Genomic DNA, 13,844 nt, shown 5'->3' with positions numbered 1-13,844 from the left:
TACAGAAGAAGCACAAAGAGTGTTTCTAGTATGGGAATATTGGAAGGAAAAGCTACTTGCACTTTTATTGCTATTGCTATAGCTATGGCTGTGGTACTTTTTTTGTATGTATGTATTTAGGACACCTGGTGTGCAAGGATTTGTTTTGTCATGCTGATAGCATTTGGAAAAGCATATTTCTTTCAACAGTATTTGATAATTTCAGGGTTCAGAAGAAATTTCACTTTCAAAATCAACTGAAGCAAAAAGATGAAGATAGCACGCAAAATACACCGAGAGCCTTGTCCTTGCAGTTGCCTTAGATACAAAAATGCATATTTCTCTTATATTTGAAAATTGCATCCTCAGTATTTAATTAGTATTTGAATTGTATTCCTGAATTTGCTTGTTTTAAGGCTACACAAATTGCAATGATTTGAGACTTTACATGAAGTCTCATAAGTCATTCATAAAAGTGTTCATGTTATATAGTTTTTAGAAATAATATTGGAGGTTTAAATATATGAACACCATTCCATAAACATAATATTTATCATTGTAAAAGAACATACTCCACACTCATTTTTACCCCAAATTCTCCTTTGTTTTTTTTTCTTAGATTCTTGCACCTGGGCCCTGTGGTTTCTAGTTATGCCTCTGCTAACACTTAACTTCATGTCTCCAGTTGCACTAACTTTTTCAGCGCTATTATGTGTTACGCTGGTGCACAACACATAATTGACTGCTTGTAATATGAGTGATCATATCCATTGAAATGCTGTGGCACTGTTATAATTGTAAGCTATTTATACATGTTTTGCTCTGTTTTTTTTTTCCTTTTTCTCTTTTTTTAGTCATGTGGCTTTAAGAAATCAGTATTTGTGCAGCTGTGCCTATTTAACAGCTAGAAGCTAAGTGCACTCTCAATGGGCCAGATTACTAGTATCACGCTAACTGTTGCGCGTGAACAATATCGGCTTAATCATAGGTGTTTATTAATGTTTAATAATTTATATTCATTTTTAAAATATTTGCTATGTAATATTTCAATAATGCTCCTTAAGTTTTCATGTGCGCTAACCTAACTGCAATGCGCAAAATGCATATTTTACATTCCTATGTTCTTCACATAGAAAATAATGTACTTTTTATTCTTAAATATATATTTTAATATATATCTGATACCGTCCATTTAAAATGCATATCTATACCTATATAGCTATTGGAATAGATATACAGGTATAGGTATATACACACATATGTAGTAATATGTATTTAAGAATAAAAAGAACATTATCCGACGCACGCAAAAATTACTTCTAATAAAGTTATTAATGCTTGAGGGGTAGCGATAAATAAGGCTCCACTAAGAGAGGTTGTAATATCTCATCTCAGCTGAGAATTCATAGACTGGACTACCATCATTTAAACTACGTTTTTAATTCTCTGCCTACCTGAGATCTACTATGTGACTTTTCTAAGGACTTTTGTTTGAGGATAGTGAGTACTCTTGCTGCCAGAATTTGCTTTAGTTTCCCTGGCTTGTTTGCTGACATTTTTATAAGGCCTGTGTCTCTGTAATGTCTATCAGACTGAACTGCTGTTAAAGGACTTTATCTGTTTAAGTTAAATATTCCTGTTTAAACTCGTATCTCCTTTGATGGATTGTAAGTGAGGAAACGTTTCATTTTAGGATAAAACGGATAAAAAGGGCTCTGGAGAATCTTACGCTGCTTCGCACATGTGCCCTAAATGTCAGTTCTGATAAATGTTGAATTTTGTATAGAAAGTAAACATTATTTGGGCATTTTAATAGTAAAGTATATACTAAATAACAAAAGACAATTTAAAAAATATATATATTGTTGTTTTTTTATTTTCTGCTTTTTAACTTTAGCAATATTCAAAATCTGATGTTACTATGTTTAATTACTGATAAAGAAAAAATATGAGCTTTCTCTGGTTTCACTAGCCTGTTCATCTGCAAGACCTGTGCTTTTCAGGGGGAAAAAAAAAGTATTAAAATATTTAATTGGCTGCTATATTTACAGCCTGAGTCACAATGTGCTAATTTAACATTTTGCAAGAACAATTTCTGCTTGTTAAATAAAAACACAGGAATCTTATCAATAATGTAATCAAGTAAATATTTTAGAACTGTATAAAAAGCCACCTGGACTTATTATAATCTGTTATAGAAGTAGCATATATATATATATATATATATATATATATATATATATATATATATATATATATATATCTTTTAACACTGACTTTTTTTTCTAGACTTATATTACTTCAAATGTGACAATACAATATGAACACTAATAGTTTATCTTGATCTTGCTCAGTTTATATCATTCATATAATCAAATGCACATAATTAACTAACCAAGACAAAGATTGTAATAGATTTGTAAAAAAAAAATACTGTATTTGCAGCTTTTTGTTTGGTATATTGGGTATACAGCTTTGTTTAAAAATAAAACAAATAAATAAAAAAAAATGAATATGACCCCATTTAATTTGTATTTAATATCAGACAGATACAAATGTGTTGAAATATTGGACTATCCTTCTGCAACCCAAAAATTTTAAAAAAGACAAATTGTGCAGTTTAAGAACAATCAATGCACGCATTACACGCATCTATAAGAGCCATATTTGTATTTGTTTTTTTCTCCCATTTCTTTTATTCTTGTAGATAAATTATCATGCTTATTTATAAGGGTATCAATTTCATTGCATTTTTATAGGGAATCTATTTAATTAGATTTTCATATGCATTTTTGGTACACTCACATTATTGTACTACATGATTTTTTTTGTTTGTTTTTTATGCTGGTCTATAAAGAAGCCATCACATTGATTTTATCAATTTGCTTCACCAATACCTATGCTATAATAAATCATTATTCTATGGTATTGGTTATTAGCATTCACAGATTTTAACTATATCATATCAATTGTTGATTTAGCATGTGACTATTGTAACTTTTGAATATAGAACAATGGTTCAAACTACACATATATGTTTTAGTGATATATTTGTATAATATCTTTATCTGAGTTATTTAGTATTGTTTTTATAGCAAGTGTAATGTTATAACATAGAAACATAGAATTTGACGGTAGATAAGAACCAAAAAGGCCCATCAAGTCTACCCATATTACATGTTACTTTTTTCTTAGGATAGCATTATGCATGTCCCAGGCATTTTTTTTTTAAATGAATCCACCACCCTTTCTGTAAAAAAATGCTTTCTCACATTTCTCCTGAATATGCTACCCTCTAACTTTAGATTGTGACCCCTTGTTTTGGTAAAAAAAAAAAAAAAAATGTGGAAAATGCTTTAAGCTTCAATTTTATTAAGTCAATTAATATATTTGAACGTTTCTATCATGTCACCTCTTTACCTTCTATCCTCTAAACTATACATATTTAGATCATAGAGTCTGTGTATGTTTAATATTTTAGGCCATGCACAATTTTAGTAGCCCTCTTTTGGACTGATTCTAGTTTATTTATATCTATCTGAAGATATGGTCTCCAGAACTGTACACAGTATTCCAGATTTGGCCTAACTAATGATCTGTAAAGTGGCATAAGAACTATGCTATTTCTGATACTCATACCTCTCCCAATGCTATCAAGTATTCAACTGGTTTTACTGGCTGCACTAATGCATTGTGTACCAAATTTTAAATTATCTGAAATAATAATTCCAAAGTCCCTTTCTTCTTTAGTTACAGTCAGTATTGTACCATTGAGACTATAATTAGTCTTTGGGTTTTTTGGATCCTATATGCATAATTTTGCTCTTAGTAATATTACATTTCAGATCCCATTTATTTGACCAGTCCTCTAGTTTTTTAATATCACTGTTCATTTGATCAACCCCTCCTGGAACATCAACTCTGTTACAATTTTTTATATCATCAGCGAACAAGCAAATCTTCTCCTTAAGCCCACTTTCAATATCACTTATGAACATGTTAAACAAAACAAACCCTTGGAGAACACCGCTAGTAACTGGCGCCTCATTTGAAAGTACTCCATTAATTAAAACCCTATGTTTTCTATCTTTAAGCCAGCATTCTACCCACATAACAATCTTAGCATCTACTCCAAGGCAATACATTTTGTGAATAAGTTTGTTGTGTGGGACGATGTCAAATGCTTTGCTAAAGTCTAGATATATTTATTTAGGCCTGATTAAAACTGCCCAAGGGAGGCCGAGCATTGTTTTGCCTGCGTATTAATGTTTTTAATAAAAAGCTTATTGCCACTACACTTGCTGCTTTTCAGATATCACTGAGTACCTTCCTATTCCTGAAGAGGACAAAGTTTGCTGTTTTGATTGTCCTTATGCTTCTAGTCTGCTGGACAACTGAGAAGTTAAAGCTTGTGTTTATAGCACTAAAGAGTGCTGTTTACTTATGAATATCATTATGAACTGGACATCATCACATCTTATACCAGACTGTGCTAGGCAATTTTTGGAGCCTTGTTTTTTTGTTTTATGGAAGTCTGATCTCACAGTTGGCTGAAACCAATTATTATTACACTATGTCTCTTATAGACATAGTTTAATTATCTTTTTTGTGTGTGTGTGTGTGTGTGTGTGTGTTTTGGGCGCCCCTTCTTTTCTGTATCTGTACTAATCAAGCAATCACTTTATAGCATGCAGCTGGGTCAGGGATCTGAAATCTGTGGGATGCACCCTCTGTGGGAATATAGAAAACAATAATAAGAGGTATAGTATTTTTTAGAATTTTGCATTTAGCTATGGATAAATACAATTTTGACTGAATATATGCTGATTAGGAAAGTCATCAAGTACACAAACAACCAAATACATTATTGGACAAAATGGACAAAGAACAAATGATTCCTTGACCGAATCAATTCTTTATTTGTTCATATTCTTTAGCACACAAAAATGTGCAGGAAGGTTGGAAAGGAGCAATATTGTTTGGCTAATCAGCTCCTTTGTAATGATAACAGGAGGTCTGACCAGTCATGTGTCTATCGTCCCCTGTCTAATCCTGCCCTAGTATTACAAATAATTTATGTTAGGAACAGCTAATCAGGCACTAAATGTTGGATTTTTCCATTCAAAATGTTTCAAATAAGCTAATAAAATGATTTCTATGGGTTTTATTTTTTTTAAATCAGCCAATAGGAAAACTATTTTCTGTTGGCTGAAAGATTTAATTCTTATTGACTGATTTAAAAAAAAACAAATATAAGCCCAATACCTTTTTTCCCTATTGACTGATTTAAAAAACATAGAAATCCTTCTATTGGTTTATTAGAACAATATTGAAAAGTCAGCCAATAGAAATGCCAGCATACCCCTATAAAAGGGGGAACTGGCTAAAAAGGGTACTCCTAGACAGTGTGAAGATAAGTTAAAAGAGAAGAGGATCTGTGGGCACCACCCAGAAGGAGCCAACCTTAGGACTGGAGCACTGGAGGAGCCTCCACAGACAAGAGGCCCAGAGCAGCAGCTGTTAAGGACAGGAGCCAACACCTCAGCAGAGGAGAACCCGTTATCAGGATCAATTTTTTTGTTTTGTTTGGGTGGGCCCTCATTTTGTTTTCAACACAAGGATTGATTTGAATTACAAATGATAAAGAAAAGAGATAATAATAGCCATGTTTTTTTGTGTGTGGGGGGGGGTTAATGTTTATTTTTTAAATGCAAGGATCAATTTCAATTACAACTGATGTAGAACAGAAGAAGAGCTTTTTTTGTGGGGGCCTTCATTTATTGTTTTCAATGCAACAATTTATTTGGATTACAACTGATGAAGAAATCAGGTTGTGAGAATGAAGTATTTATTGTTTACTGCTACTGATTAATGCTTTTTTATTTAATGTTTTGTGGTGGTTTTTGTTTGTTTTTGATTTGTTTGTATTGATTTTGGTTGCTATTGTTTTGTTGTGTTTTTTGTTTGTTGTTTTATTTTTTTAGCAATTTTTCATTCTATTTGTACCTGTCTTCTTGTGTACTTTGATTTATCGGGAGTTTGCTGTGTTTAGTGTTATTATTTTTTATTTAGTGTTTTTTTATTGTTGTGTATTTAATTACTTTGTTGTGTTTTATTGTTTTGTTATTTTTGTGATTTTTCTCATATTTTTCTGCATTGGTGTTAGGTCAGTCAAGTCATTAAAAGTGCAGTGATGTTAGGGTGTGGTGGGTCTGATGGTGCATAAGGGATTAATAGTGTAGGACTGAATCAATAGAATGGGGAACCACAAGCATCTATCTCACAAATCAAGTCCTTGAATAGGTGGCAGTCTTAGCAGTCCTTTGTTCAGATGCCAGCCTGTTAGGTTGGGATGCAGTATGGAGGTCTTAGAGAGTGAAGGGAGTTTGATCTCCTCAGGAGCCATGATAACCAATAAATATTCTGGAGCTTCTTGCAACCTTCATGGCTCTCCAGCATTGGCCTGACCTCAGATACAAATCTTTTCCGAGATTTCAAACAGACATCTTCACAGCAGTGGCTCATGTCAATAATCAGGGAGGAAATCGTAGTTGGTTAGTATGCCCCGCATCATAAGTTGGGCATAGCACCATCATTACAGAATGTCTACTATCCATATTCTGGGTGTGAACAATTGAGGCAGACTTTTTCAGTCTCCAGTCTCTTTACCCAGGGGAATGGTCTCTAAATCAAGAAGTTTTCAACCAAATTGTGAGCTGTCTCATTTAAATAAAAAAACTGCCACACTATTGTGCCAGGTCTCAGGACCTTTGAGTGACTCTGATAGATGCCCTAGTGGTCCCTTGCTCCTTAAACCAGATATACATTTTTTTCTCTGTTTGTTTTGCTATCCTGAGTGATAGCCAGAATCAAGCAGAAATAAGCCTCAGCAATTCTGATTGCTTCTGCGTGGCCTTGCAGGATTTGGTTTGTGGATCTGGTGCAGATATCCTCTTGTCCACCTGGAAGGTTTCCTCTAAGAAACGATCTTCTCTCTGAAGGCCATTTCTTTTATCAAGATCTAAAACTCTGACTTTGACAGCATTTTCTGAAAAGGTTATTGATACCCTGATTCAGGCTAGGAAACCTATGAGACATATTTATCATAAGGTCTGGAAACAGTTTTTTTGCATGTTGTTCTCACAAAAGTTACTGATGGAATTCTTTTACAATTCCTAGAGTTCTTCATTTCCTGCAGGAAGGCCTAGATAAAGCTTTATCAGCTAGTTCACTGAACGGTCATATTTTTGCTTTCCGTATTGTTTCATAAGAAAATATTAAAATTCCTGACTTTCAGGCCTTTGTTCGGTCTCTGATCAGTTATTTATCCAGTTTAACCTCCTTAGAAACTTAATCTAGTTTTGAGAGTTCTTCAAACTTTCCATTTTGAGCCTATGCATGGTTAAAGCCTTCAGCTTTTATCCTGGAAGGTTCTTTTCTTTTGGCTATTTCTTTGGCTAGAAGGGTCTCTGAGCTCTCAAATTTGTCATGCAAACCTCCTTTTCTGATTTTTCATCAGGATAAGGCTGTTATTTGCACTAGTTATTCTTTTATTTTATAAATTGATATCTACAGATATTATCAATCAGGAATTAGAGTTTTATTCCTTTTGTCCAGCTCTTAAACATTCTAAGGAACATCTTCTCCACAACTTGGGTGTTATAAGAACTCAGATTTCAAACTTTATTCTCTTTTTGTTTATTTTTCAGGGCCTCAAAAATGTCAGAAAGCTATGGCAGTTACTTTATTAGCTTGGCTTATAGCCTTAATTCACAATGCTTATTTGGTTGTGAGGAAAACTTCCCCTGAGCACTTTACTGCTCATACCGCTAGAGCAGTTGTTAGTCTTGGGCCTTTTGTAATGAGACTTTTATTGATCTGATTTTTAAGCTGTAACATAAAACTCATAATTATAGTGCTAAAAAGTACACTAACACCCATAAACTACCTATTAACCCCTAAACCGAGGCCCTCCTGCATCGAAAACATTAAAATAAAATTATTAACCCCTTATCTGCTGCTCCGGACATCGCCACCACTATAATAAACATATTAACCCCTAAACTGCCGCACACATTAATAAAATTATGTAAGTGTCGGCGATGTTGGGGCAGCAGATTAGGGGTTAATAAATATAATGTAGGTGTCAGCGATATTGGAGGCAGCAGATTATGGGTTAATAAGTATAATGTAGGTGTCGGCGATGTCGGGGGCGGCAGATTAGGGGTTAATAAAAGTAAGATTAGGGGTGTTTAGACTCGGGGTTTATGTTAGGGTGTTAGGTGTAAACATAAATTTTGATTTCCCCATATGAATCAATGGGGCTGCGTTACGGAGCTTTATGCTGCTTTTTTGCAGGTGTTGATGCCTATGGGGAAATCGTGCACGAGCACGTAAAACCAGCTTACCGAGCTTTCAGCAGCGCTGGTATTGGAGTGCGGAATGGTGCTCAATTTTGCTCTACGATCACTTTTTGCCTGCTAACGCTGGGTTTTTATAAACCTTTAATACCAGCGCTGTAGGTTAGTGAGTGGTGACAATAACTTGCAAGTTAGTACTGCACCGCTCATAACGCAAAACTCGTAATCTAGCCGAATATTATTTAGGGCATGATCATCCAAAACATTTTATGAACCTATCTACATTCCTTCTCAGATACAACGTCATAGTAGGCGTGATTCCACACAGTTTTAGCACCTGTCATAAGTAATAACGATACTATTCACAACCAGCGTCTGATTGACACAACATAATCACTGTATAAGCCAATCCATATCCTTGTTTGGAAGTTCGACCTCCAAGTAGGCGTGTTTTCTCACAGATAAATAACAGAAATGTGCGGCCCGGGACACCCCCTCTGAGGAAGAGTAATATGAAACTCAACCGTGTCAGGGTTTTGTGCATGTGTGTTTTAACGAGCTCTCTGCTCGGATCTTGTCCAGCTTAACATCACATGTTTGTTTGTCCAAAAATGGGAATAATGATATTCATTTAGGTTAAAGGGACAGTCTAGGCCAAAATAAACTTTCATGATTCAGATAGAGCATGTAATTTTAAACAATTTTCCAATTTACTTTTATCATCAATTTTGCTTTGTTCTCTTGGTATTCTTAGTTGAAAGCTTAACCTAGGAGGTTCATATGCTAATTTCTTAGACCTTGAAGCCCACCTCTTTCAGATTGCATTTTAACAGTTTTTCACCACTAGAAGGTGTTAGTTCACGTATTTCATATAGATAACACTTTGCTTGTGCACGAGAAGTAATCTGGGAGCAGGCACTGATTGGCTACACTGCAAGTCTGTCAAAAGAACTGAAAAAAGGGGCAGTTTGCAGAGGCTTAGATACAAGATAATCACAAAGGTTAAAAGTATATTATTATAAATGTGTTAGTTATGCAAAACTGGGAAATGGGTAATAAAGGGATTATCTATCTTTTAAAACAATAAAAATTCTGGTGTAGACTGTCCCTTTAACATATAGTGACCTCATATTGCTCGGCAAAGATATCTATATAAGACATTAGTCAAACTTACCAATATATAATTTCACTTTGCTTTATGAGCTTTTTAGTCACTTGCGCATATTAAAATACTTTAACCCTAATGATGTACTAACCATTTAAACTGTTCCATAAGGAAAGCTACTCTGTGATAACAGTACAGACAATCAAACTACACGTATATCTTTGGTGGACCGGCATCAATGTGTTTTTAATAGATTTGAGCAACTTTTTTTCTAAGTAATCTACAGTTGTCTTTTAAAAGATATTGAAATAAATGTTAATTTTTAATCTTACTTTGTTTTAGTGCTGACAGCATTTTCTTTGTGTACCTATCTATAAATAGTTTAATTTGTATGATTATACATATTATGCTGCACAATACTTTTGGATGTTGACCCTCTAAATAAAATAATAAGAAAAAATAGACAAAAAAGTCCACCCAAAAGAGATAAAGAATAAAAATAGAATATTTTCTTTAGAACCTGTTTTGTATTATTAATTCTATACCTATATATATAAATATCTATATTTCTAAAATTAATAAAAAATATTTTTTTAAAAATTAAACATATTGCAAAATATATAGATATATTCCATGGATTACTTAGAATATTTTACAGTATATTTAATATTGTTTAATTTTTAAAAAATTTGTTTTAATATTTTATATGCAACATTTCTATAACATGCCTTAAGATTACTACATTTTCATGTGCATTGCATTCCTATGTCCTTCACATAGGAAATAATGTCCTTTTTTTAATTATATATATATATATATATATATATATATATATAATTACATGCAAAATACATATCTATACCTATGTCTATAGGAATATATACTGTATATACATAGGTACATACAGCTATATAAAGACATATGTATTTACAATAAAAAGGAAATTGCCCTGTAAGTGAAGAACAATAAAATGTGAAATATGTACAGTAAATATGCAGTAAAACACATCAATAAATCTATATACACACACACACACATATATACAGTATATATATATATATATATATATATATATATATATATATATATATATATATATATATATACTGTATATATAGTTATACACACATACATATTTAGACATGTGGATGTATGTATCTCTATGTTATAGACCTTTGCCTGCCTTTTTTTTCTAACACCTAAGACCTCATATCTTTGAGCCTTTATAAATGCATTTTTGGATGTTTTTTGTGCAACATATTTGTCTCTTGTAACAGTTAACCAGAGCTCTGATGTTGCGCTAATCTGATGTGCTTTAAATTAGATTTCCTTCTAACTCGTAATATGCAAAAAAAATTAGACCAGTGCAAAGAGATGTGAAATACCCATTATCGCTTACGCTACATTTAGTACTACAATCATCATCTAGCCCTATGTTATCTAATTATTTGCCTGTGCATGTCTTCTTAATAGTTTGATATTATCAGTGGCTATTGGTAATAAAAATGTCCTAGATTACGAGTTGTGTGTTAGGGTTAAAAAGCAGTGTTAAGAGGTCCTAACGCTGCTTTTTAACGCCTGCTGGTATTACGAGTCTTGCAGGTACAGATGTACCGCTCACTTTTTTGGCCAGATTCGGAAATACCGCAAATCCACTTACGTCAATTGTGTATCCTATATTTTCAATGGGACTTGCATAGCGCCAGTATTACGAGTCTGACCAAAAGTGAGCGGCAGACCCTCTCCTGTCAAGCCTGGTACCGCAAATTAAAGTCAGTAGTTAAGAGTTTTACACTACAACGCCGTAGCATAAAACTCTTAACTAAAGTGCTAAAAAGTACACTAACACCTATAAACTACCTAATAAATCCTAAACCGAGGCCCCCCCACATCGCAAACATTAAAATAAATATTTTAACCCCTAATCTGCCGAACCGGACATCACCGCCACTATAATAAACATATTAACCTCTAAACCGCCGCACTCCCGCATCACAAATATTAATATTAATATTATTAACACCTAATCTGCCGTCCCTAACATCGCTGCCACCTTCCTACATTTATTAACCCCTAATCTGCCGCCCCCAACGTCGCTGCCACTATATTAAATGTATTAACCCCTAAACCTAAATCTAATCCTAACCCTAACTTAAATATAATTACAATAAATCTAAATAAAATTACTATCATTAACTAAATTATTCCTATTTTAAACTAAATACTTACCTATAAAATAAACCCTAAACTAGCTACAATATAACTAATAGTTACATTGTATCTAGCTTAGGGTTTATTGTTATTTTACAGGCAACTTTGTATTAATTTTAACTAGGTAGAATAGTTATTAAATAGTTATTAACTATTTAATAACTACCTAGCTAAAATAAACAAATTTACCTGTAAAATAAAACCTTACCTAAGTTACAATTATACCTAAAACTACACTACAATTAAATGAATTACCTAAATGTAATACAATTAATTACAATTAAATAAAATTATCTAAAGTACGAAAAAAAACACACTAAATTACTGAAAATAATAAACAAATTACAAGATTTTTAAACTAATTACACCTACTCTAATCCCCCTAACAAAATAAAAAAGCCCCCAAAATAAAAAAAGCCCTACCCTACACTAAATTACAAATAGCCCTTAAAATGACCTTTTGTGGGGCATTGCCCCAAAGTAATCAGCTCTTTTACCTGTAAAAAAAAGTACAAATACCCCCCCAACATTAAAACCCACCACCCACACAATTAACCCTACTCTAAAACCCACCCAATCCCCCCTTAAAAAAAACTAACCCCTTGAAGATCACCTTACCAGGAGATGTCTTCACCCAACCGGGCAGAAGTGGTCCTCCAGACGGGCAGAAGTCTTCATCCAGACAGCATCTTCTATCTTCATCCATCCGGCGCGGAGCGAGTCCATCTTCAAGACATCTGACACGGAGCATCCTCTTCTTTCCACGGCTTATTGCTTAATGAAAGTTCCTTTAAATGACGTCATCCAAGATGGCGTCTCTTCAATTCCAATTGGCTGATAGAATTCTATCAGCCAATTGGAATTAAGGTAGAAAAAATCCTATTGACTGATGCAATCAGCCAATAGGATTGAACTGGTATTCTATTGGCTGATTGGAACAGTTAATAGAATGCCAGCTCAATCCTATTGGCTTATTGGATAAGCCAATAGGATTGAACTTCAATCCTATTGGCTGATTGCATCAGCCAATAGGATTTTTTCTACCCTAATTCCGATTGGCTGATAGAATTCTATCAGCCAATTGGAATTGAATGGACACCATCTTGGATGATGTCATTTAAAGGAACCTTCATTCAGCAAGAAGCCGTGGAAAGAAGAGGATGCTCCGCGTCGGATGTCTTGAAGATGGACCTGCTCCGCGCTGGATGGATGAAGATAGAAGATGCGGTCGAGATGAAGAATTCTGCCCATCTGGAGGATCATTTCTGTCTGGTTGGATGAATACTTCTGCCCGTCTGGAGGACCACTTCTGCCCGGTTGGGTGAAGACGTCTCCCGGTAAGGTGATCATCAAGGGGTTAGTGTTAGGTTTTTTAAGGGGGGATTGGGTGAGTTTTAGAGTAGGGTTGGTTGTGTGTAATATAGTGTAGGGTAGGGTTTTTTTTTATTTTGGGGGCTTTTTATTTTGTTAGGGGATTAGAGTAGGTTTAATTAGTTTAAAAATCTTGTAATTTGTTTATTATTTTCTGTAATTTAGTGATTTTTTTCGTACTTTAGATAATTTTATTTAATTGTAATTATTTGTATTTAATTTAGGTAATTAATTTAATTGTAGTGTAGTGTTAGGTGTTATTGTAACTTAGGTTAGGTTTTATTTTACAGGTATATTTGTATTTATTTTAGCTAGGTAATTATTAAATAGTTAATAACTATTTAATAACTATGCTACATAGTTAAAATAAATACAAAGAACAAGGGGATATGGGAACGCGCTGTAAAAAACAGCATATGAGAGGTAAAGAACTATATAAGGAATGTGGATTACACACGAGTATAATAAAAAAGTTTATAATTGTATTACAATAAGCGATGCCGGCATCTGATACAAAGTAAAATAGTACAATTAAAATAGGATAAGAATCAACATAAATTATAAAACATCAGTGTGTAGTGCTGTAGGTAACTGAAAAAAATAGTAATAATATGTTGCAAAATAACACAATGTTAAAATTGAAACAGAGTCAATGTTACCGTCCTTTCACAATCAGGCCAGTGATTAGAGTGTCTGATCCAGCTGTTTATATGAATGCAGGTATAATTTGGATGATTCCCTCTGCGTTGTTTATAAAACAACAAAAAGCTTGCAGAATCTTCTGGCTTGTATCCAATGAGTTAAATGAGTTAAATTGT

This window comes from Bombina bombina, chromosome 4 (genome assembly GCF_027579735.1).
Source record: "Bombina bombina isolate aBomBom1 chromosome 4, aBomBom1.pri, whole genome shotgun sequence".
In the NCBI taxonomy this organism is placed as follows: domain Eukaryota; kingdom Metazoa; phylum Chordata; class Amphibia; order Anura; family Bombinatoridae; genus Bombina; species Bombina bombina.
This window is presented reverse-complemented; position numbering follows the sequence as displayed.